This window comes from Galleria mellonella, unplaced genomic scaffold, assembly GCF_026898425.1.
Source record: "Galleria mellonella isolate WM207_F2 unplaced genomic scaffold, CSIRO_AGI_GalMel_v1 utg403, whole genome shotgun sequence".
In the NCBI taxonomy this organism is placed as follows: Eukaryota; Metazoa; Arthropoda; class Insecta; order Lepidoptera; family Pyralidae; genus Galleria; species Galleria mellonella.
The window spans coordinates 714,649-740,812 of NW_026442095.1; the positions used below are offsets into that span (position 1 = coordinate 714,649).

At 35.1% G+C, this 26,164-nt stretch overlaps 2 protein-coding genes across 2 annotated transcripts in view; one reads left to right on the top strand and one right to left on the bottom strand.

The window, feature by feature from the left end:
• LOC113518626 (uncharacterized) overlaps window positions 1-24,568 on the top strand; it is a 156,861-nt gene extending 132,293 nt beyond the window's left edge. Inside the window, exon 7 of the mRNA XM_052898208.1 lies at window positions 24,559-24,568. The gene's annotated coding sequence lies outside the window, so the exon portion shown is untranslated. The remainder of the gene's footprint in view (window positions 1-24,558) is intronic.
• LOC113521095 (protein O-mannosyl-transferase TMTC1-like) overlaps window positions 1-26,164 on the bottom strand; it is a 159,437-nt gene that overhangs the window by 105,087 nt on the left and 28,186 nt on the right. The window lies entirely within an intron of this gene.

A 26,164-nucleotide genomic window follows, 5' to 3' on the forward strand; every position in this document is an offset into this window, starting at 1 on the left:
TCAATGGTTACAAATAAAGGGAATCGTGGACATCATACAAATTAAGTAACACTAGTAAGTCATCGAAAAGTTAATGTAGGGTCCGAATTAATGAAAATACTAATAATATAATAAATGAAAACGAATGATAATATAATGAATGGAAACCTCTGGTGACCAGAAGACTGGCCTATACTTTGGTCAACGCATTTCCATTGCTATTCAGCGTGGAAATGCAGCAAGTATCCTAGGCACACTACCAGCTGGCAGTGATCTCAAAGAAATTTTTTATCTTTGTATTTATATTTTTTTTTATTTTTTAACCATTTGTCTCTATTTGTAGATATATCGTATTTGTACAGTAATTATACGTACTACTGTTGAATATAAATATAATAAATTTAGAAGTTTGTAATGTTAAATGGATGGATGTTTATTTATTTATTCATTAGTACAAATATATGTACATGGCGGACTCAATGCTAAAAGCATTCTCTCCCAGTCACCCATAGGGAAGTGTCAGAATACTCGAATGCGGTACTACTAATTATTGATATACGAGTACATACATACTAAAATTACATATATAAACGAATAAATATATATGAATAACAAATATACTTACACATATATAACATATACTATATTATACACGAAATTGAGAATAATATAAAGCACTCACTGGTCGGATAAAGTAAAAATGTTTATTATTATTTTATGTAGAAACTACTGAACTAAAATTTATATTAAAACATGGTACATATATAGGTCATATTCCATCTTAGCAGTTATGATACTTTACATACTGATACACGAAGATCAAGTCGCGAGATGCAAATAATATAGCATAAAATAATCATAAAGTACAATTCAACAAATTACAAAAGAAAATCGATAGAAAAGAGCGTTGACTGATTGTCTGTTAAAGCAAACCATATTATACAGTATAGTACTATATCTATATATATCTATATATATATATATATATATATATATATATATATATATATATATATATATATATATTCTTTATTGCACTAAAACATACAGTAACAACAATAAGTTAATAACAATGTTAGCAAAGGCGAACTTATCTCTACAAGAGATTTCTTCCAGTAACACAGTGGTATAGGAAGTAGTGAATGGGAAGTCATATATATATATATATATATATAACTCGCTCACTCACTACTTCCTATGCCTCTGTGTTAGGTTCACTGGAAGAAATCTCTTTACTTTATGATTGCCGAAATAACAGATTTCATTCGATGATTTTTAGATTTCGGCGCAGTGCACCAACTGTAGCTCGCCAAAAGGAGGGCCCTAACATTATTAAGTGTAACAAACACTTCGTAATTTAGCGTTATCTTGGAAAATATATAATAATAAAAGTAAGCAAACAGCCTGTTTGGAGATGCTCCATATTTGTGGGCAGCCGCGAGATTATGTCGGGACCAGATGCCCGGCGTAATTAGTCCCTGGAGTGACCGGCGGTTTGCCCTCAAAGCGTTGGCCCAAACCTAATATAACTATGCATATATACGAACATACATGTGTAGAGCTCAAGAAAACACGTAGAATAGACGTGACTTACAAGTAAAACAACCTTGTTATGTATAAAAATATGGTCCAATATGAAAAAAATACATACGCCACATTTTGGGTTGGCCAGAGCCATTTTATCGACTATTGTCTTTATTATGAATATTATTCGAATATGTGGTTTCTTTTATGCAAGTTAGAATGGCAAACAGGCTGACGGGCCACCTGATGGAAAGTGGTACCCGTCGCCTATAGACATGAGCAGTACCATGGACATAACAGAGTATTTTGTATTTCGCCCATGATACCCCCCATGCGTTGCCATTCCTGAGGACTCAGGTGTTATTCCTCTGTACCCTGTAAATTCACTGCCACATCCTACGCTTCAAACCGAAATACAGCCATGCAAACACAACTGCTTCACGGTAGAAACACGAATGGAACAGAGGTGCCCAAGTAAACGACTTTTAAACAATCTCCCTTTGGTAGTACATTGAAATTTCACTGAACAACTTTGATAGCCACTTTGCTTCTAATTTAATTATATTGCTGTGCTCAGCACTCTTTGTATAGGCTCTTACGGAAGACCAGTGTCGGTGAGTCGGAAGGACTCCTGACACATGCTGAGAGTCTTTTTAGTGACTAAAATTTGTTTTTATTGCAAGCTTTTGTAATATTTGTTTGTTACTAGATAAATTGTTTTTCTTTATATTTTTGAATTTATTAAATTCGAAAATGACTATCTCGTTCACAAATAATATAAGCTGAATAACATAGAAATTACATTTAAATTTAGTACAATACAACCTATTTTCTTCTAAAAGTAACAATAGAGTTTTCTATAGAAATAATATGTCTACTTCTCTTACATAATGTGTAACCCAAAGAGCTTGATGTACAGGATATAATTCGAAAGCATCCTCTACAAGTGAAACTAATCATTTTTCCAAAAAAATCTTAGGTCCAAAAATTGAAGTAAGGTTTTTGTGATATTGTCACTTCCTTTTATTGATATAAAAGTTATCTAGATTCTAGAAGAACCGTTTTATAGCATCAAGGAAACCGTGTCAATTTAAGTTCTATTATTACTTACTTATTAAAGTTACAAGTTTTATGTCACTCGCGAGTTGAAGAGTTAGTTTGAAAGTTTTGCGGACGATATAACGAAGAATCCTCCCGGGAGGAGCACAACCATAGTTTGGATAGGCCGCGGGAGTGCCACATAGCTACGGAGCCTTGTAGTCCTTAGCAACTGTTATTACGAGTAAAAGAAATCTTGAAAATAAGAACAGGCATTCATAATATAATCTGATATCATATGGTTGCGGCCACTTTAAAAATTGATATTTATTTCATCGTTACCTATTTTTAAATTTGTTTTATTTGATACCTATCTTAACAGGGTTGACAAAATATAAACAATTATTCGCCATTTTGTTTTGGCGGCCATTTTGAAAATATTAGCGTATAGTACAGAGCAAAGATTTAGGAATAGATATAGAGTATCATATATTATAGTGTTACCAGAACTAAATAAATAAGCAGAATTTGGATAATCTGTTACTAACTGGCTATAATTCTGCTTGCAATGAAACAACAAACAAGCAGACATATTACAAAAAAATATTTTCACTAATCTTTTAATAATATTTTAGTTAAGTAGTAGAAAAACCCATAATAACATAATTAAGGTATTTAACAAAACATTTGATCTCGGAAATTATAAATCTAACATCGACTTCAATTACGAAAATAACGCTCAACTGGATACTAAAACCGCAGGTATTTATCTATGTAGTTATGTATTCAGCATAGTTTTTCTACAGTAAAAAACTACCAAATCTACCATATTGGCAGCTGTTTTCACCAACGCGCTGCTATAAATAATAAGGTAAAATATATTTGCGAGCATATCATAATAAGGTAAAATAAATACTGTATATTCTACATTCTAAATTCAAATGTTCAAAATTTAAATCCAATATGCCTGTATAACATTACGTCGGCCATTAGTGTATTTTATTTTATTTTCAACCAACTACAAAATGAAAGAGGTTGTGCATACGGCGCTATTTTTTTTTTTATATTTGTTACCTCATAACACCGTCAGTTATAAACCGATTTGAAAAATTATTTTTTTCTGGAAAGGATACATTTACAGATTGGCCCCATAAAAATTCTATCGAAATCGGTTCACTAGTTTCATATTTTAAATCACAATGACTAGATTATTGAAAACAAAATAACAAATTTAGCTAATATGGAAGTCGATATTATAATTTTTCAAAATCATCAACAAAATTTTAAATTATACAATAAGTACAATATAATAAATTTACTAATAAATATAAACTATTTCACTATTGAAATGTTTGTTGTGTACGCAGTGGAATCTACTTAAAATCCCTGAATTTAAAATTTTCAACAAAAAAGATTTGTCGCCAAGAAAAGGGAAATTGCTGGAAAAGCGCCGAAAATTTGAAATGGGTCGACACAATTCTGTGCAAAGTGTAACCTCGGGGGAGCATTAGAAAGCCTATGGCGTTACAGGAACAGGCGTGGAACAACTATTTGGCGATGTTTATAACTCCCATGGAAGCCATTAACAGGAACCTGTCTAGTGCCGATTGAATAAGGTTCAGGAAATTTTGGGGCACAAGAAAAACGCGGTTTTTGGAGTCGTGTATGTGAGATTTTTTTTAAAGAAACACTGAAATATTACTGTGTTACCCGAAATTCTTTCTCAACCTATATGAAATTAAAGGTACCTTATACCAAACCACCTAGCTAATATGGAAACAATGGGTTTCTTTTAGTTGATAGATAATAAATAGATTTTTATAATGATTGTTTTTTTTTTAATGGTCGATAATGGAATGGCAACCCCGCCTGCTCTATCGGTATACGCTGGCGGGACACCAGTAAGGGATGACAGATGAGAATGAAATTTTACAGTTTTAATCATAATGACTTCCAAGGGGAACTGCGTGGAGGTCGACCTAAAAGGGCTTGTTAGCAATGGGGGCATTAGTCCCTATTACTAACAATCCCTTTCCCCCCTTTATAATGATGGTGCCTATAAGTATATACCAAATTTTATTATTGTTTCATATAATATAATTAGGTAGGCTACAATCTCCCTGTGTCCCAATATTAAGATGTTAACAGTTTGTTATAAAATTATTCACGATAAATCGTTTATTCTAAAGTTAGACTTTAATATAGGAGGCAAATTATCTCTCGTTAGTTGATTTCAATTATTTAAAACACGTATATTAATATAGATATAGACTTAATTGTGGAAAGTGGTAACCATCGCCTATATACATGAGCAGTACCATGGATATAACAGAGTATACTGTTTCGCCCATGATACCCTGATGCGTTGCCATTCCTGAGGACTGAGATGTTATTCCCCTGTACCCTGTAAATTCACTGCCATATTCCACCCTTCAAACCGAAACACAGCCATGCAAACACAATTGCATCACGGTAAAAACACGAATGGGACAGATGTGCCCAAGCAAACGACTTTTGTACAAAATATTTCTCTGGTATTTGTGTGAGTGTGTGCTAGAAGTAGAACAAATAAGTTATCTATATGTCTAAATTACCTCTTAAAAATAAAATAAAAAGACAAATACGTACTAACAACAATCGGAGAAAGTTAGATAAAGGCCCCATTAGATATATCTTCCAAACTGCTCATCAACTTTTACGCAGAAAATGTTCAATGTCACGCCATCAATGCCTAATAGCCACCATAAATCTCCTTGATCGTCTATATCTTCGATTTCATTATTTTTGTGATATTAAACTCTTATTCGTACCTATTCATCATCACCCTTCAGGCCTTTTCCATTATTTGGAGTCGACGTACCTCGTGCTTGCTTCTCATTCTGGTATTGATTTAGTCATTAAAATATTCTTGAACGAATGTTTATAGGTATTTCATTTGCAATATTATCATTGGGGATAAAAGAGAACGAACTATAGATGCATATTAAGTTGTACTGTTCCAACCACTAGATGTCGTTGTATAATTTAAAAAAAAATATTTTTTATCTGTCAAAAGTCTGACATTATTACAGACAGCACAGAATTTTAAATTCTCACATTAAATCGATCACTTTATGGGGTTCAAATAACGCGAAATATTATTAAATACTACTCGTAGTACAGCAAGTACAAGATTTTTCTAAACTTAGGGAAAAATGGTTATATTAAATGTACCTACGTCAAATTTATCTATCTTTTTAATACTTTCCAAAAAGAACTAAAATTTTTCTGTATTTTTTTTTTTTGGGTTTAACATTGGCGACTTAGTCGTACAGCAATTTTCACAGTTATTTTTATAATCAATATAGTTTACAATAGCATTGATTCTATTTATTTATTTTTTTTTTTTCATTTCAAAACCTACTTACACGTTTATGAACTCTGCTAAGATTCTGAGTTCTAACTTCAAATATTTCCGATTTAATATGTCTCAAAAATATCATTTAGAACAAATTGAATTTTATTATTTTAAATTAACTTGACTCGTCTTATCAATTCGCATTCGTGTTATAAAAGTTTTATATTTTATGAATTACAAAATATTGTCGAAACAATAAAAAGGAAACCTTAATTCTACCTCATTCTGTACGAGAGAGACGGACAAAATGTAAAATAAATTGATTACGTTAATTACTTTACCTCCGCTACGAAACAAGTGAGGAACAATGTAACGAAACTTTTGTCTTGTAATTCATTACGCGTTATAAAAGGAACGAATTTAAATAGATGTCAAAGAGAGTGCCCTTGTATTGTGCTCTGGCTTTTTCCTCGACCCACGAATTCGGTTCGCATGTAATTTGCTGAGAAAATAGAATGGCGGTTGCTCCGCTCAGCCATAAATAATTCATTTTACCATAGCAACATTACACTTGCACATTTCGCTGTTACGATGTTATATCTATCTCACTGGATATTATCACTCCTATCACTATGAGAAATGTGATGATGCAGAAACACAACCTGTTACCAGTCGTTTTCATTACCAAGATGTCGTTAAAGGCGCCTTAGGGAACAACGAGAAATACATCTGCGCAAAAGGTGGATATCTTGGAATAAAACATTGTGAACGTCGTAATAATAAATTGTAAGCTATTTTTTTTTTATACAACTTAGAACGGTAAACAAGCCGACGGCCCACCTGATGGAAAGTGGTAACCGTCGCCTGTAGACATGAGCAGTACCATGGACATAACAGAGTATGCTGTTATATTCATGATAATTTACAGTGTACAGAGGAATAACATCTGAGTCCTCAGGAATGGCAACGCATGGGGGGCATGCGTTGCCATTCCTGAGGACTCAGATGTTATTCCTCTGTACACTGTAAATTCACGCAATATTCCACCCTTCAAACCGAAACACAGCCATACAAACACAACTGCTTCACGGTAGAAACACGAATGGGACAGAGGTACTCAAGCAATCGAGTTTTGTACAAAGTCTCCCTCTAGAAAAGCTATTTTAATGCATTCAGGACGTTAATTAAATAATATAAAGATATAAATATTGCTAGAGAACTATATGTATTCTCAACTAATTGATTTTAAAATTCGATTGTAATCAAAACGGCCTTTAATTGTCCACTGCTAAAAACAAGCCTTCCTTATAAGGGAAGATTTACCAGTGGTTTCCACGCTTGACAGAGGGTTGGTAATAACTACGATTTTCTGGGTTTTAAGAGGAACGCTGCTGCGGATATCTCGACCTAATAGTCGCCTTTTACGATACCCGCGGGAAAGAAAGCGGTGGCCCATTCTATGCCAGGATTACATGGCGTAAATTAAAAAAGAAGGGGGGAAAAGGATTTTTAGTAATGGAGACTGAGAATCCCATTGCTAGCAATATACCCAACCAGGTCGACCTCCTCGCGGTTCCCCCTGGAAACTATCATGGTTAATTCCTGATGAATTCATCATGATGGGCTAACTGGCCTGTTTTCATTCTCATCTATCACCCTTCACTGGTACTCCGCCAGCGTATCCCGTGAGCGCAAGCGGGGTTACCATACCATTTACACCCAAAAAATTAAAAAAGAAATATATAATCTTTTGATTGTACACTAAAAAAAAACATGTATTATTTTACAAGTAGAACAATTTGTTGGAATTCACCAAAGTTCTAAATAGGTAAATATTTTTGTGCTTCAAGTGAACTGAAGTTATCTCTGACGTCTGCAGAACACTGAATAATTTATCATTCGATAAACTCAACCGCTGAAAACCCAAGTGATGAGAATTAACTATGTGTAAAACGGTCTTTTGTCAAAATTCAGAGAAGTGAACATTTGAATTGGAATTTTGTAATCGTTATATATAATTTCTTGGTATTCTGTTCTGTACCAACGAGTTGGCCTTTTAGTATGTTGGCATCCAAGTATAAGAGTGGACGACGATATAAGAAAAGGTTAAACCTCTTCTTGTATCGCCAGCGATACTGATAGGGTATAAATCGACTTCAAAAAGGAGTGGTTCTCAAATCGCTTACGTTTGTGTGTATATACTACGCTATCTTCTATAATCCTGTATTGATACTTTATTTCGAATTTAACGATTTTGAATTCGTATTAGTTGAAACCGAATATGACCAAGACCCCAACTTGTAATTTTTTTTTTAAATAGATGATAATGGAATGGAACCCCGCCTGCGCTATCGGTATACACTGGTGGGCCACCATTGAAGGATAATTGGTGGAGATGAAAAGGCCAGTTAGCCCATCGTGACGAATTCAACGATAAATTTGTCACGTTGGTTTCCAGGGGGAAACGCGTAGAGGTCGACCTGATAGGGTGTATTGATAGTAATGGGGGTTAATCAATTAATCTCCATTACTAACAATCCCTTACCCCCCAATTTGTAAATATTGTATTTGAATATTAATTGGGACTATAGTAAAATTGTCAACTTAAGGCTCATACTTATAAGCGGTATCGAACCCTTAAGTCTTAGGAGAGATTTTGCCTCACTCTGCATGTTCTACCGCTTGTACAACGGACTGTGCTCAGAGGAATCGTTCAATATGATACCCATAGCCACTTTCCCATCGCATAAGCAGCCGTGAAGCAGTTGTATTTGCATGTCTGTGTTTCGGTTTGAAGGGTGGAATATGGCGTGAATTTACTGGGTATAGAGGAATAACACCTGAGTCCTCAGGAATGGCAACGCATGGGGGGTATCATGGGCGAAACAGTATACTCTGTTATGTCCATGCTACTGCTCACTTTCCATCAGCTTGTTTGCCATTCTAAGTTGCATAAAAAAAAAGCATAGCTCGCCATCGACAGGGAGTTCACTCTCATATCTTAGAATGTAGGTGGTCGTATACAGTGCGATTTCAGAGATGTTTCCTCCCACGAACGCTCAGGTTATGGAATAAGCTCTCTGTCGACGTTTTTCCAAGACACTACAGCATGGGGTTTTCCGAAAAAGGGATAAAGACGGTAAAAGTAATGACTATGGTATTGCAGTCGTTCATAGGATACGGTAATCGATTACCATCAGGTGGGCCGTATTCTTATTTGCTAGCTCAGTGGTACAAAAAAGGAATCATAGTACTTAAACACGAAATACGTGTACTCCATCCCCAGAGATCTAGCCTTATTAAAAATAAAACTGAACATAAAAATGGACTTACTCCATACCCATATCAATTCGACGCCTTTGTAAATATAGCCTAGATGACATACCACGTAGGCGTAATTTCGGCGATTGTGCGAAGCCTAAATTAATATTAAATGTAAGAGGCACTAAAGCAACAAATAGTCAACATATGCGTGCCATTTAATATATCTAGGGTCTAATTTAATCAACATGGACATCTTACAAACACGTAGCACGGAGCTCATGAAAATTAATGCGGACCGTGCAAACAGCCGTTTGGGCCAATAACCGTTGGAAAGATTATTTTCCCAACAATTAAACGGGCCGGGGTCTCGGTTGTACACTTATGTATTTGTTAATTTAGCAATATTGTTATGTACCAGTGATTTTGTTTGTAATTCCCATGTTTTTTTGAATCAAAGAGGTTTGTTTGAATCGAAGCATTTGGCGTTCCATTGTTTCTGCCTACCCTAATGGGAGACAGGCGTGACAGATATGTATGTATGTATGTATGTAATTCCCATGTGTATTGTAGCAATTAAGGAGTAACGGCTGACAAAGTATCCGGCCGGTTCAATTTTGTTATTACTACCTACCTATATGTTTATGTTAAATTCGCAAAATTTTATTTGATAACTTACATTTTGATATTTATCAAAGAAATAAATTTTATATTATATTTAATATTAGTTTAATGTAATATTAGTAATTACTTTTTATATTTCTTCTATTCAATAATGCAACACCTACTTAATTCTCGGTTTGTCCAATGGTTGCTTGGCAGAAAACACCGGCCGGTGTTAAGTCCTCCATATGTAAATAGTTTTACTGCGCATTAATTTAAATAAATAAATAAAATATTTAAATTCGTAAAACGGTATCAATTATGGACTTTATATCGTAATAATGTTGTTCTATAAGAGTTAAATAGACTTTGTACAAAAGTCGTTTGCTTGGGTACCTCTGTCCCATTCGTGTTTCAACCGTGAAGCAGTTGTGTTTGCATGGCTGTGTTTCGGTTTGAAGGGTGGGATATGGCGTGAATTTACAGGGTACAGAGGATTAACACCTCAGTCCTCAGGAATGGTGACGCATGGGCGAAACAGTATACTCTGTTATGTCCATGGTACTGCTCATGTCTATAGGCGACGGTTACCACTTTCCATCAGGTGGGCCGTCAGCTTGTTTACTATTCTAAGTTGTATAAAAAAAAAACTTTCATTCATGTCAGTAACAATGTATAAGCCCAAAAGAAAGGATGTTGTTTAAAACATTTCAATAGTTAGTTGGTTTATTACATCTTTGAGTTTTTTTTATGAACAAATTCTGTATGTTGACAGTTGTCGTCCTTTTATAATTTGTAATTTTTTTTCCAGTCTTGCTGTCTGATCAAGGCATAGACTGGGTTAGCCCTTACTTACCCATGGATGCCGTAAGAGGTGACTAGAGGAACATAATGGTCGAAGAATGGACAGCAACGTCACTTTTAAAACATCACCAGTCTAACTGCGTTTACCAATTTACCTGCCAAGCGTGGCAACTAGTGGCAAGCCCCTTCTTATGTGGAGGTCCACATTCAGCAGCAGTGGCTGGTATGCTACTGATGATAATTCCAGTATTATTATAGATACGCCTTTATTTTTATATGTCTATACATTATACGATATCTCCGCCAATTCTTCACAATTTGATAGATAGATAGATAGATAGACAATTTATTTACATTACTTACAGCACACAAATTACAATAAAAAAAAAAACATACACGTAATACACAGCAAAAGAGACAAAATAATAAAAATAAAAAAAGCACAAATAAAAAAAAAATACAAAAATTAAAATACATAATCTAACAATCTCCTTTGTTAACATTCCTTCATGCGTTTTTTTTTCAGTCATAAATTATGTTATTCGATCACTTTTTCAAAATGCTCTCATTTTGATATACATAATAAAACGTAACCAGATGTCAATGTTTTAAATTATATTTACACAAATATCATATAACATTGGACAAGGGTATTGTCAATAATATTAACTCAAAATACGGGAACTCACAGAGTGCCCAGTTAAACCCCTCTCAAGATAAAAGCCGAGTTTTTAGTATGTACGCATCGAATTAATTTCGAAGCTTTTTTGTACAAAAAGGGGTTATTTGACCTCGTAAAAATCAGTGAAGCGGAGGTAAATATAAATATATTTGAAATATAGACAACCTTCGACTGACAAGAGGAAACAATGCACGTGTAAAACATGAACTACTACCTCTTACCCGTGACTTCGTTCACGTGACCACGATGTTTCTTTTTTAATACAACTTAGAATGGCAAACAAGCTGACGGTCCACCTGATGGAAAGTAGTAACCGTCGCCTATAGATATGAGCAGTACCATGGACATAACAGTTTATACTGTTTCGCCCATGATACCCCCCATGCGTTGCCATTCCTGAGGACTCAGATGTTATTCCTCTGTACCCTGTAAATTCACGCCATATCCCACCCTTCAAATCGAAACACAATTATGCAAACACAACTGCTTCACGGTTGAAACACAAATGGGACAGAGGTACCCAAGCAATCGACTTTTGTACAAAGTCTCCCTCTGGTAAGTGTTCATTCACCGGGATAAAACCTAGCCATTTTGATCTAAGGCAAAAAATGTGAACGACACGTCTTTTGTTACTTTTGGTCCAGTATTCCCAGACATAATAAATAGGTAGGTACATACATAGATACGTACTAAACAGGAATAACAAATACCACGCGGACAAAGTAGCGGGCATCAGCTAGTTATCTTATAAAAAAAATCTCTGAATAAAAAGAAGTACTGACGTCAAATATCCTGATCTGAGGGCCTACCATGAAATATTTTCCAAAATTTCGGAGCCAAACGAAACAGAAATTTTATGTTAAAGTTACATAATACATGCCGTTTGGAAATATTAAAAATGTTAAAATATTATTTCTTTGAACTTTTATGATAGGATATATGACGAACGAAATGTTAAACTCTATTTATTGGTCCGATTTTGGTATAAACAAAAACACGAAATTGAGTCCGAAATTTAGGAATTTCATTACATGGTAGACCCGCTGATCTAGGCACTGTTATCTGAAAATAAATTCGTTTTTAAACGTATATTGACTCTGTCGTAACACGAAATAGTAAAGGGCATCACCTACATTCTTTATTTATGTACATATGAATTTATCAGATTTCACAGAAATATATACGAACCACACATATATTTTCAGTTAATTCATCGATATTCACTGTAGGTCATTCTCTAACCTTCCAATGATTTCCCTGAAATATATTCCAATTAGCTAGAAACACTTAGAAAGTTCCAAACGAGCCCGATTTAATACCACCGATCTTAAATTTATGTTTTTAACGTACGAAATTCGTTATACCTGTATTTTCTTTCCCACTTCCCCGAAAACCTCGCGAAGCATCTAGATTAGGGATAACAATATTGCTGCTTACCCAATATTTCATCACACAACAGCCATTTTTAATACCCTCTTCATAATCAGAATAAAGCAATGAACAAGACTACGCTAAATAATGATTACGGGCCGGCTCCATTAATCCTTTCCGCTGAAATTTTCATGGTCTATTTGAAGGGTTTAAATGGATTTCGTCCTTTGTTATAACAAGTGTTCCGAACCGCTCAAATCTGTTACGTTAATATTTTGCGAGCCGAGGACCTTAGGTATGCGGGAGCTTATTACCCTCACATAGAATCATATGAATGTTTTTATTTGCGAACTCGTTTTTGTATATTATATGAGGGTAGCGAACTTATAACTTTATGCAACGCTGGTACGCGTAATAGGCACTGGAGCTGAGAACAGCGCCGTGGCACGTTTCGTTGTTTGAATACAATATTTGAAGCCTAATATTGCAGAAAAATAGTTGTACACACGCACGCGCGCGCATGCACGTACACTCATACCCACGCACGCACGCACGCACGCATGCACACATACACAGAAAGGTAAAGAATTTACATATGTACACACATAATTGCGTGTTGCCAGTGACGACTTATGGAACCGAAACATGGTTCTACACGATTGTCCGTATGCAAAAGCTATAAAGCGGGATAACCTTCTCTGTAGTCTAAGAGAGTTCTCTGTAAGTCTCTGTATATCCAAAGAGACTCTGAGCATAGGCTCGGAGTCTCTTTGCGTGATAGTATCCAAAACGAAAATATTCGCAAAAGACCTAAAATAACCAACATAGCCCGAAGGATAAGCAAGCTAAAGTGGCAATGGACTGGTCACATAGCTCGATGAACCGACAACCGATGGGGAAGATAAGTTCTTGAGTGGCGATCGCGAATAAACGTAGTGTAGTACGACCCCCCACTAGATGGAGTGACGACCTGAAATGCATTGCAGGGAGTCAGTGGATGCAGGTGGCTCTATGGGGGAGGCTTATGTCCAGCAGTGGACGGGTAATGGCTGAATGGCTGAAATGATGATGTTGACAGACATAATTTATTTAAATTCATTAATATTGAGGCAACACGCGAAACCTTATCGATAACAAAAAGAATTATCAGCATTGATTACAAGAATGTAGCCATTTCTAAATAGAAAAAAAAACAGTCGAATTAAGAAGCTTTATCGTTTTTTTTTTTTTATTTATTAAAAATATTAACTACAAACATTTATTAAGAACAAACAAAAGCTTTTTATGCCCACCGTCCGTCAGAACAAATTATGTAATGTTTTCACAAAAAACATAGCTGCCAAGGAGGAATCTTTGTAAACGTAGACTCCTATTAAAATTCTGCACAGAGGAAGTTCCGGAAACCGCTACAACGATATACTGTGACGTGAATAAATGTTTCAAGTTATCAAACGAATACTTACTTAGGTTGTAAACGTCAAAGGTATATCACAAAACCTCTCAACATTTTAGTCACATTAAAATTCTCTCGTTTACGTGCAAAACTAAATTCCGCCACCACGACGGTATGACCTTATTTTCATAATTATTTTCGGAATCATGCAAAGTATTTACTTAAAGTGGCAAGCTATTTAATTTTAAAGCAGCCACGTTGTATGCATGATTCATTTATATTCAGAGTTTTGTGAATGTTGCAGGCTGTCCTCGATTAATTGGATATTATTACTCGCAATTGGAGTTACAAACGTTTTAACTACCGTATGTTTAATGTAATAGTTTAATTTCTACTTAAATACAACTAATAAATCCTTGGAAATAATGTTTTCATTAATAGGGAGGTATATAGAGCCTCTGCTAATAGTAATCAGTCCTCAATTTCAAGTGTAGATAATCGCACACATACTAATGGTACTAGAATAAAATAAAATAATTCTAATCAACTAACCAGTTGCTGATTTGCTTGGGTACCTCTGTACCATTCGTGTTTCAACCGTGAAGCAGCTGTGTTTGCATGGCTGTGTTTCGGTTTGAAGGGTGGGATATGGCGTGAATTTACTGGGTACAGAGGAATAACACCTGAGTTCTCAGGAATGGCAACGCATGGGGGGTACCATGGACATAACAGAGTATAGTGTTTCGCCCATGATACCCTCATTACACACTTTACATGTATAATCGATTTGAGATTACATGTATAATCGATTTGAGGAAAATTAAATTTCAGGTTATAGAACCAACAATGCCACACACGAGGCAGCCTTCACAACTTAAACATAACCTACGTCCCTAATCAAAAGTGACAAGTCCCGAAAGATATATAGGTATATCCACTATCAACGTTGGCCGCCGATGACAAAGTTATAATTGAAATTACTTCACGGCATGTTATGTAACTAAGTTTGTTAATTGCTTCTTATCTATTGATAACAAACATTCTGGTAAATAACTGTATGGCTTAAAACGATTGTTGTTGTACCGGCCGGTAACTGCCCATCGTAGGGGGAAAGGGATTGTTAGCAATGGAGTTTAACAGCCCTATTGCTAGCAATATGCCCTATTAGGTCGACCTCTACGTGCTTCCCCCTGGAAACCATGGTGAACAATTCTTGAATTGTTACGATGGGCTAAATGACCTGCTTCTTTCTCGCCCGCCGGTGTATACCGATAGCGCGGGTAGGTTTACCATTCCATTATCACCCATTAAAAAAACTGTCCACTGTTGAACATAGCCCCTCCCATAAGGGGGTTCGTGCCAGTAGTTGCCATGCTTGGCAGGCGAGTTGACAACCGCAGTTTGGCTTTTGGTGATGTTTAACAAAAGTCGCTGCTGCCCATCCTTCTACCATAAGCTCTTTCAGTCGCCTCTTATGACACCCACGGGAAAGGAAGCGGTGGCCTAATCTATGCCATGACCTACATGACTTAAAATGATTATGAAGGCAGAAACAGACAATATTAGTCTATCTGAAGTTTTTTTATTAGAAAATGGGTTTTTTTTTTGATGGGTGAAAATGGTATGGTAATTCCACCTGCGCTAACGGGATACGCTGGCGGAGCACCAGTGAAGGGTGATTGATGAGAATGAAAACAGGCCAGTTAGCCCATCATGATGAATTCATCACGAATTAACCATGATAGTTTCCAGGGAGAACCGCGAGGAGGTCGACCTGGTTGGGTATATTGCTAGCAATGGGATTCTCAGTCTCCATTACTAACAATCCCTTTCCCCCCAGAAAATGGGTTTGCGCTTGATCTTACCACACCTGATGGTAAGTGATGATAAGATATGGAGTGTGCTCACCTAGAAGATACTTATTCACCATCGACTTGTTTTAAGTATTCCACATTGTATCTCTCCGGAAACATAGAATAGAAGAAGACTATTATTTTGCCGTGTGGTCCCGGCATAGAATGACCTACTTCTTTCTTTCCCGTGGATGTCATAAGAGGCGACTAAGAGAGAGCGAGGGATGGGCAGCATTATCCTTCTTGAAATATCTCCAAAGCTTAATTACGGTTACCAATCGCCTACTAAGTGTAGCAACTGCTAGCAAAACCCCTTAAGGGGGAGGCTTATGTTTGGCAGTAGACAGTTAAAGCCTGATGGGATGGATTTTTAAAAATAATAAATGATTAATTTAGATAAAAAGCAGTCTATGTTCTTCATCCTAAATACTACATATATATCAAATGTAATGGTGAAGGGGGAAAGGGATTGTTAGTAATGGAGACTAAGAATCCCATTGCTAGCAATGTACCCAACCAGGTCGACCTCCTCGTGGTTCCCCCTGGAAACTATCATGGTTAATTCCAGATGAATTCATCATGATGGGCTAACTGGCCTGTTTTCATTCTCATTGATCACCCTTCACTGGTGCCCCGCCAGCGTATCCCGTTAGCGCAGGCGGGGTTACTATTCCATTTTCATCCAATAAAAAAAAAATGTAATGATGATCACTTGAGACATTAAGGTGCCAAATGGTAACAAACAAAAATACAAATTCAATTTTACATTAAGTGAGGACGATATAATAAAAGTACTACAATATTATATGGTTTCTTAAAAGAATTCAAAAGGGAAAGTTCTCAATTCGCCTCTTTTTTTGTGTCTATGTTACACGATATCTTCCTTTTACAATCGATAGGGTTCACTCCCGTGTTGGCCCCATAAATTCTGTTACGATTGAAGCGACCGTTTTTTTGTGGAACAAACTCGTAAATTATTGGATTTATACATTCATGTATATGAATGTATATCTATGGAGATTCTATTAATGGCAATACCGGAAATTGTTTCAACGTTTACCGCTAAAAACAAGGTTTTTTTTTATACAACTTAGAATGGCAAACAAGCTGACGGTCCATCTAATGGAAAGTGGTAACCGTCGCCTATAGACACGAGCAGTACCATGGACATAACAGAGTATACTGTTTCGCCCATGATTTCTATTCCTGAAGACTAAGATGTTATTCCTCTGTACCCAGTAAATTCACGCCATATCCTACCCTTCAAATCGAAACACAGCCATGCAAACACAACTGCTTCACGGTTGAAACACGAAAGGGACAGAGGTGCCCAAGCAATCGACTTTTGTACAAAGTCTCCCTCTGATAATATAGAAGGAATGATAATAAAATAAAAACTGTAAATCATATGGTTGCCTCCTTTCTTCTTACGCAAATATAATTAGTAAAAATAAGACGAAAGATACACCATCAATTGCTATTGTTCTCAATTCATAGCAGGCTCGTGTATTGAAAATGTGTATGTCAAATTTTTGTTCATATTCATATGTCAATTATTTGTCATTACCAAATTTTATATTACTAGATTATATATTGGATACAGTTTATGTAGAAAGTATGCAAGCAGGTTGTATCTGAATTTGGTAGGGTTATACGGCCATATAACATTTTCTATACACTAGCTCTTTGCTATGAATTAAGAAAAATAGCAACTGATGGTGTATATTTCATCCTCTTTTTATTAATTATATTTGCATAAGGAAAAAGGAGGCAACCATATGATTTAAAGTTTTTATTTTATTATTTCTGCTATGTAATTTACTGGCACGATTTAACTAAATATAAATTAATACACACTAACAATAAAAAGTGAAGATATTAAGTGGACTTAACTAAAGCCTTGCAAAAATATGTACACAAAAGGATTTTCAAAGGTAACTAAATTCAAAGAGTATCCATTTTCAAATAGGCAGGTAAGAGGAATAATGCGACCATCCTGTGTCCGTACAGAAGGCCTTTGCCTCGTCGGAATGCGGGCAGTGACTGGAACTTGAATTATGTCGTAGCTTCGCATACTTTAGGAGCAGACGCGTCCAAAATTCCAAATGAAAATCGTGATGGAGGTAAGTATTTTGTAGACCTTTACAATAAGGAACTTGTAGTGAAAACTATTTTAACTATCTATGCTATATATTGCTATCTAATTTAAATCTAAATAGAGTTTCTGTAAGTTACACATTTTTTAACTTCTTGTTACAGTCCTGTTATTTATATCAGCTACAGTAAAGACAGTTCATAGTTTATATTACTAGTTATAAAAATATTAAGCACAAATAAAAAAAAATACATTTTGATAAACAAAAAATAGTGATTTCAACAGTTTCACAGTACTATTGACCAGTAGTCTGACTTTTCAAACGACTTCAAAAAAAAGGAAGTTCTCGATTTCATTGTATTTTTTATATCTGTTACCCCCTAATGCCATCAGTTATAAACCAACTTTATTTGAAAGAATATACTTACAGATTGGTCCCATTAACATTTTTTAAATCGTTTCAATAGTTTAGTTTTTTAAATCATAACTAGTTTTGTCATAATTATAGTCTTTTTTGTGAAACGTAACCATAATTATCAATGAGATATTAGTAACACACACACACACACACACACACACACACACACACACACACACACACACACACACACACACACACACACACACACACACACACACACACACACACACACACACACACGCACACGCACGCACGCACGCACGCACACACGCACTCACGCACTCACGCACGCACGCACGCACGCACGCACTCACGCACGCACGCACGCATTCATGCACGCACACAAGCACGCACGCACGTACGTACGCACGTACGCACGCGTACACAAACGCGCGCGAGCGCGCACACACGCGTACACACACGCACACATACGCACGCATGCACACACATACACACACACACACACACACACACACACACACGCACACATGCACGCACGCACGCACAGACTCACATACACACACACACACACACGCGCGCGCGCGCGCATACACACACGCACGCACGCACGCACACACACATACACACACACATATATTAAATATGTGAACACGATAAGCAGGATTTTGTTTTGCACAAAAAAGATTGTTGCTTCAAACAATTGAAATTAAAAACTATAATAAATAAATAAATTGAAAACTATTGAAAGCTCTGCAGATTACAAAACGAATTATCAAAAACGATTCAAAATTAGTGAATACACAATTTATAAATATACAATTTAATACGCAAAAAAAAAAAAACCACGGGCGCTGAAACTTTTTGGCAGTCCCTTGACATAATTATATAATTTTGGTGGCATCGTTATATTTTTGCATGTTTAATAAACCCTCCTTTCATTTTTGTCAAATTTCATTACATATAATTTGTGATGAAAGCTGATACCTGTTGACATAAGCTCTGATTTATAAGCAGTCCCAGTTTATACGTTTATTTTCATGATCACAAGTTACAAACAACTCACTTTCATGTTCGTTTATGAAAGGCCTGTCAAAAGTTCAAAGGCAGGTATGAATTTCTATTAAATCTCATATGAGAACTCGTCATAATTCATGGTACGATATTATGTCGGTTTGTATTACTCTAACGTATATCTTAACGTGAGATGAAAATTATTCTTATATATTTTTTTTTATTACATATATATGTCTAAGCTGAAGTGGCAATGAGCTGGTCACATAGCTCGAAGAACCGACAACCGATGGTGAAGAAAGGTTCTCGTGTGTGTTGTCCACTTGATGGAGTGACGAACTCAAATGCATTGCTGGGAGTCAATGGATGCAGGTGACTCAGGATCGTTCCTTATGGCAGTCTTTGAGGAAGACCTATGTCCAGCAGTGGGCTAATGGATGAAATGATGATGATGATGATAATGATATTTTTTAATGAGAGACAATGGTTTGATGACCACAGCTGCGCTATTGGTATACACTGACAGGGCAGTAGTGAGAGATGATAAGTAAAGATAAAAGCAGGTCATTCATTCTATCGTGACAAATTCCACAAGAAATAACCACGATGGTTTCCAGGGAGTACTGAGTGGAAGTTGACCTGATAGCAATGATATTGCTGGCAATGGCCTTGTTAAACTAACGAGCGAGGAAGCCCTGATAAGAGTGAACGAGAAAAGAACATTAATTAAAAAATTGAGAATAGAAGACGCAAAATGCTGGGCCATTTTATACGACATGACGATTTTTTTAAGAGCATAGTAGAAGGAAAAATAGAGGGCAAAAGAGGAAGACCGAGAAATAACTACATGGAACAGATAAAGGAAACACTAGGTGTCATGTCGTATAGGGAGATAAAGGATATGGCCTGGGATAGAGCTGGCTGGAAGAAGATGCATGAATTAGTTGCACCGACAAGAGGGAACTCTTAAATGAAAAGAGGCCTTGTTAGACCTCATAACTGACAATCCCTTTCTCAGAGTAAGGGACTCTTATATTAACTCATGAAAACAAATTGAATTTTCTTCGCAAATAAAAAAATAATTATTACAGTCTACCAGAGGGAGACTTTGTACAAAAGTCGATTGCTTGGGTACCTCTGTCTCATTCGTGTTTCAACCGTGAAGCAGTTGTGTTTACATGGCTGTGTTTCGGCTTGAAGGGTGGGATATAGCAATGAATTTACAGGGTACAGAGGAATAACACCTGAGTCCTCAGGAATGGCAACGCATGGGGGGTATCATGGGCGAAATAGTATACTCTGTTATGTCCATGGTACTGCTCATGTCTATAGGCGACGGTTACCACTTTCCATCAGGTGGGCCGTCAGCTTGTTTCTCATTCTAAGTTGTATAAAAAAAAAAACAGTCGTAATCGAAGTAAATAAAGATCTCCTATATATATATATAGATATTATCTAGTTATAATTTTATTATAATATTTTATTTTGCGTAAACGAGCTTTCGCACTATTCAAACGAACGAAGTAAATTGAAAACAGAAAAAAAAAATGTTATTATTATTCGTGTAATTTATTACAGAAAACAAACAATTCATTTGGAAGTGTTTAATAAGAAATAAATTTGAACGTAAGAGAAATTAAATATTTACTAGTAGTTAGGGCCAAATTAATTAAAAACAGGCAATGTTGGCAAAACGCCGCGTCACGTGATTGACGTGAGCGGACGACGGACGACGGACTGTAGCGAGGGTGGGAGCGTTTGATTAATTCGTTTAATTAAAAGAGGGGTGGGGGGAGAGATTGCTGAATATATGTTCTCGTTTTTAGAATAAAAAATATTTTCATGGAAATTTCGTTAACGCCTCGATTACCCGTATAATTAACAATTAAATGGATACAACTATACTAGAATAGAGTTATTCGATGAGTAATGTATTTTTTTTAAACTTGTAAATGTTATTTTGTTGTATTTCAATTATATTTGTTACCCTTTTAAATTAATTAAAAGAATAATTTATTTTTTGTGCACATATGCTAGCAAGAAAAGTCTAATGAATTAAATCAATATCATCACCATGTAATTCATAATTAAGAAATTTTATATTTATATACAATAAGATATGTTACGAAGATTATTGTCTTTCTTATACAACTTAGTATAGCAAACAAGCTGACGGCTCAACTGATGGAAAGTGGTAACCGTCGCCTATAGACATGAGCAGTACCATGGACATAACAGAATATATTGTCTCGCCCATGATACCCCCCATGCGTTGCCATTCCTGAGGACTCAGGTGTTATTCCTTTGTACCCTGTAAATTCATTGCTATATCCCACCCTTCAAACTGAAACACAGTCATGCAAACACAACTGCTTCACGGTAGAAACACGAATGGGAATGACTGTCTGAATTTATTATTTAGCTACATATGAAATGACAAGGCAATTTACCAGTTAAAAATATAATGTTCAAATAAAAGGGACCTAGATAGTACCCTTGAGAAACACCCGTTCTTACAAGACAACTGGAGATAAAACTATTTCCAACAACTTATTCAATTGACTGTCAAATTTAAACAAACGTCATCCATCTGCATTTTAATTATATTAAAATTTCGAAATTTATATTAATTATCTACTTAATCAAAGGCTTTGGATAAAATATTTTTGCTGGTTTTAATATGCGTGAAACTTTGCACCTGCAGCTATGTTACACCGAAAATTCTAATTGATTATAAAATTTGGTTCTAATAAAGTTAATGTTATATTAAAGTGACCTTAGAATTTACAGGATTTATATCAAATAAATGAAATATAATTACATTATTTTTTTTTAATCCTTTTTACATAAATTAAGATTATGTTCCACCGAAAAAAAAAACTAACTTCAAGCATAGAAAAATCTATTATTTCGATTTAAAAACTATACTTCTGAATCGATTATGATAAATTTTCTATAGGTCTAATCTAAAAATATATTCTTTTCGATAAAATATAATTTTCCAAATCATTACATAGTATAAAATAAAGTCGCTATCTAAATTTGAAGCGGTTTTTTTAAATAGATAGAGTGATTCAAGAGGAAGGTTTATATGTATAATACATGCATAATATTGTAGAGAAACACTGATACTTTTAGAAGTTTCTAATGTTATGTGATGTAATGTGTACCCGCGCGAAGCCGGGGCGGGTCGCTAGTCGCTTTATAATTGAGGAAATTATAAGGTAATAAATATACAAAAATACCACCGATTTGAAAACTTTCTCCTTTTTTGGAGTCGGTTGATTAATTTAGCACAGCACAGAAAAGAGAAAAGGTTAAGCTCAGCATTATTCAGCATACACTTCCTAATCTCTGAGTATTTAACTAACTTATAAAGGATACCGGTAGAGCTTAGCGTTGTTTCTAACCACATGTTTAAATGGTATATCTATTTTGTAATAAAACTGTGGACATACAGGAGACAGTATATTCTTCTGCAGATATTCCGTTACGTTAAGAAATTCCCCTGTTTTATCATTAATTTATTTATGGACAGCTAACAAAACATACGCTTATGTATACTTAGGATACAAGATTAAAAAAAAAAAGGTTTCGATTCGTTTCTGCTTTTATATGTTTATTACCTCATAATTTACTCAATTATAAACCAATTTGTAATTTTTTTTTACTTGAAAGCATATACCTACTTACAGACTGGTTCTATAGAAATTTTATCAGTATCGTGGTTGTCGTCAAGAGCGACTAGGGTAACTTTATTATTGAGGGATGTGGGTTACCAACTCACCTGCCAAGCTTGGCAACGACTATCAAAGCCATCTTTAAGACAAAGGAAGACTTTGTACAAAAGTCGATTGCTTGGGTACCTCTGTCCCATTCGTGTTTCAACCGTCACTGTGTTTCGATTTGAAGGGTGGGATATGGCGTGAATTTACAGGGTACAAAGGAATAACACCTGAGTCCTCAGGAATGGCAACGCATGGGAGGTATCACGGGCGAAACAGTATACTCTGTTATGTCCATGGTACTACTCATGTCTATAGGCGACGGTTACCACTTTCCATCAGGTGGGCCGTCAGCTTATTTGCCATTCTAAGTTGTATAAAAACATCTAATAGCGGGGAGGCTTATCTAATGAATCCCATATGTAATGATATATTCCATGATGTTATTAAACCACTAGTCAAAATTTGAAATTAATTAACGCGAATTACACTAGAAGTGAGGATCGCAGAAAATAACAACGTCAAATAGAATTTAATAATTAACAAGTCATCTGGTGAACCAATCTCTGACCGATCTAAAGTTCGCTAAAATGAAATCACGGGCAACTGTCCGCCGGCTGTTTTGGCGTGTCATATAATTTCCTACAGGAAATAAAATTTTGCAGGAAGTTAGAAATGTCACATCATCGACAGAGCTGACGATCAGCCTTAACAATATTTTAATATTTAATTATCTTTGTACTGTAAATTGTAACAGTTTATAATTATGTTATACAATAAACAAATTACTTTTATTCTGGCAAAACCAGTTATGAATGGATGAATGAAAAACTCTTTATTGTTCCCTTCAAAAATGGATACAGATTGTAATGAAATGTTGAATGCGGTCTAATAGAAGGAGCTGGTACTGTGGCGCTCCTGCCCATAGGTAAGAACAATATTTCATATGTGCCTTAATAGTACATTACCGCAGCGGCCAGCAACTGAGGCATCAATGCCTAGTTGTGGCCAAGGCTTGTATAGTACTTTTCTCAAACAATTCGCGGTAATCAAAAACATAATTTTACTTTTTAAGTTCAATGACGAATAAAGAACAATAACAATTTTTCACGCGCCATAATGTTTCTTTGTTTGTATGGCTATGTTTTTTTTTTGTCAATAAGGCAAAGCTTTCTATTTGTACTTTTCTCAAACAAGCCGGAATACTTTTTAAGTTCAATGACGAATAACGAACAATAATAATTTTTTCGAAGCCAGTTCGAAATTTAAATACAACATTTTATTAGCCTCCTTGGTAGCCATGTTTTGAAGTAAAAGGTCATTCCATTTTTAAATTACAGGACAGATATGAGTTTACATAGTAATTTATCTGTCCGCAAAACATGACAGATATGGATTTTCATACAACTTTTGCCGGCCGCTGCCCGCATGTATCTGGCCAGTACGGCAATTTTGATTTATCTCGAAGAAGATTGTCAAAATAATGCTCACATTTCCAAGCATGTTTGAGAAAATAATATAATGTTACCATAATGATAGAAATATTCGAGAACATTGCACAATTATTTTAAAATGTAAATTTATGCCACATATTAGCTATAATAATTATTGCTGTACTACCAATGCACATTTTAAGTGTTGCCATGTCAACTTTAACCCAGTTCCTACCTCACTCGACCCAGTGTACAAATTAATGGTAAAAATATTTCACAAACATTTTATACCTTGTTGCAATAAATTTATTCATTACCTTCTTATTATTTCCATTTCCGTGGGAATTTCCAAAAGTCCTTTAATGAATGTTTACATCACGTAGGGCAATTTTTTTTTTCATTTTGGCAAATTTGGTGATTTTTATGATATTTTTATATAAATTTGGTTAAGTCATTATTAATATTAATTAATTATTTTCGTATTTATAGCACCTATAGTACTTCAATTAAAATGATAACAATAGTTTAATTCAAGCAACAGGAACATATGTATATCAGAATGCACGTGCTCTTATTAATATCATCAGAATAATATTTATTTTAATGATATATATATATATATATATATATATATATATATATATATATATATATATATATATATATATATATATATATATATATAAAAGATATGAAAATTGTGGTGTATATAAATAAGAGAAGGATAGCGGGTTCGGTAAGAAGTTGAAAAGTAATATAATGACTTGGTATGATTATGTCATGTGCAGAAATAAAAGACATGTTTTAAAGAAAATGTTAAGTATGAAAGTTGATGAATATAAAGCTAAGGAACGACCGAAAGAAAAGGTGGATGGACTGTGTGAAAGATGATATGCATAAAAGAGGTGTGAACCCTGAAATGACAGTTGATAGAGATTACTGGAAGAAGAAGACATACTGTGCCGACCCCAAATAAAAGGGAAAAGCCTAGGCAATGATGGTGATAGCATGAATAATTCTTTTTAAAGTGTCGACAAAGACACCAATTGTCTGGGTATCGAGCTAGGATACACTGTATTACAACCAGGTAATAAATATCTGAGTACAAAACCCAGAACTGATGAATGACGAAATGTTTTATGAACGCATTAAAGTATTTAAATTTAGAATATAAAATATATTTTAAATCAATATTGAAAATACCCAACCCAAAACAAACAGTCGAACTCATGGATCAAACTCGAAATTATTTCAAATGAGAGCTGTGTTAATTCGCTAGATCAGTGAAGTCTTCAAAAGAATAATATGAGACCAATACATATCCAAAAAATTCTACAATTAGCGATGATCCTTTAACATGTGTACAAAAAAAATATAAACCCCAAAATCTTCCTTTTGGGAGTCAGTTAAAAAATGTAAATTATTATAAAGAGACCAAAAACAGAAGGTGCCTCTCAATAAATTTAGCATAATTTGTTCAAATTGACATAATAACGGTTTCTATTAGGTTTACGCGTTGCAAATTTACGATATCGTATAGGTGTACAATAAAAGCAAAAAGTACACGAATTTTTCGCATACAGTATGTTTTATGGTCCATTAAAAATCGCTATCCGGCCCGAAATGTTTTATTTTCACAACAAGCGGCATTTTATTGCTTACGTAGACGAGAG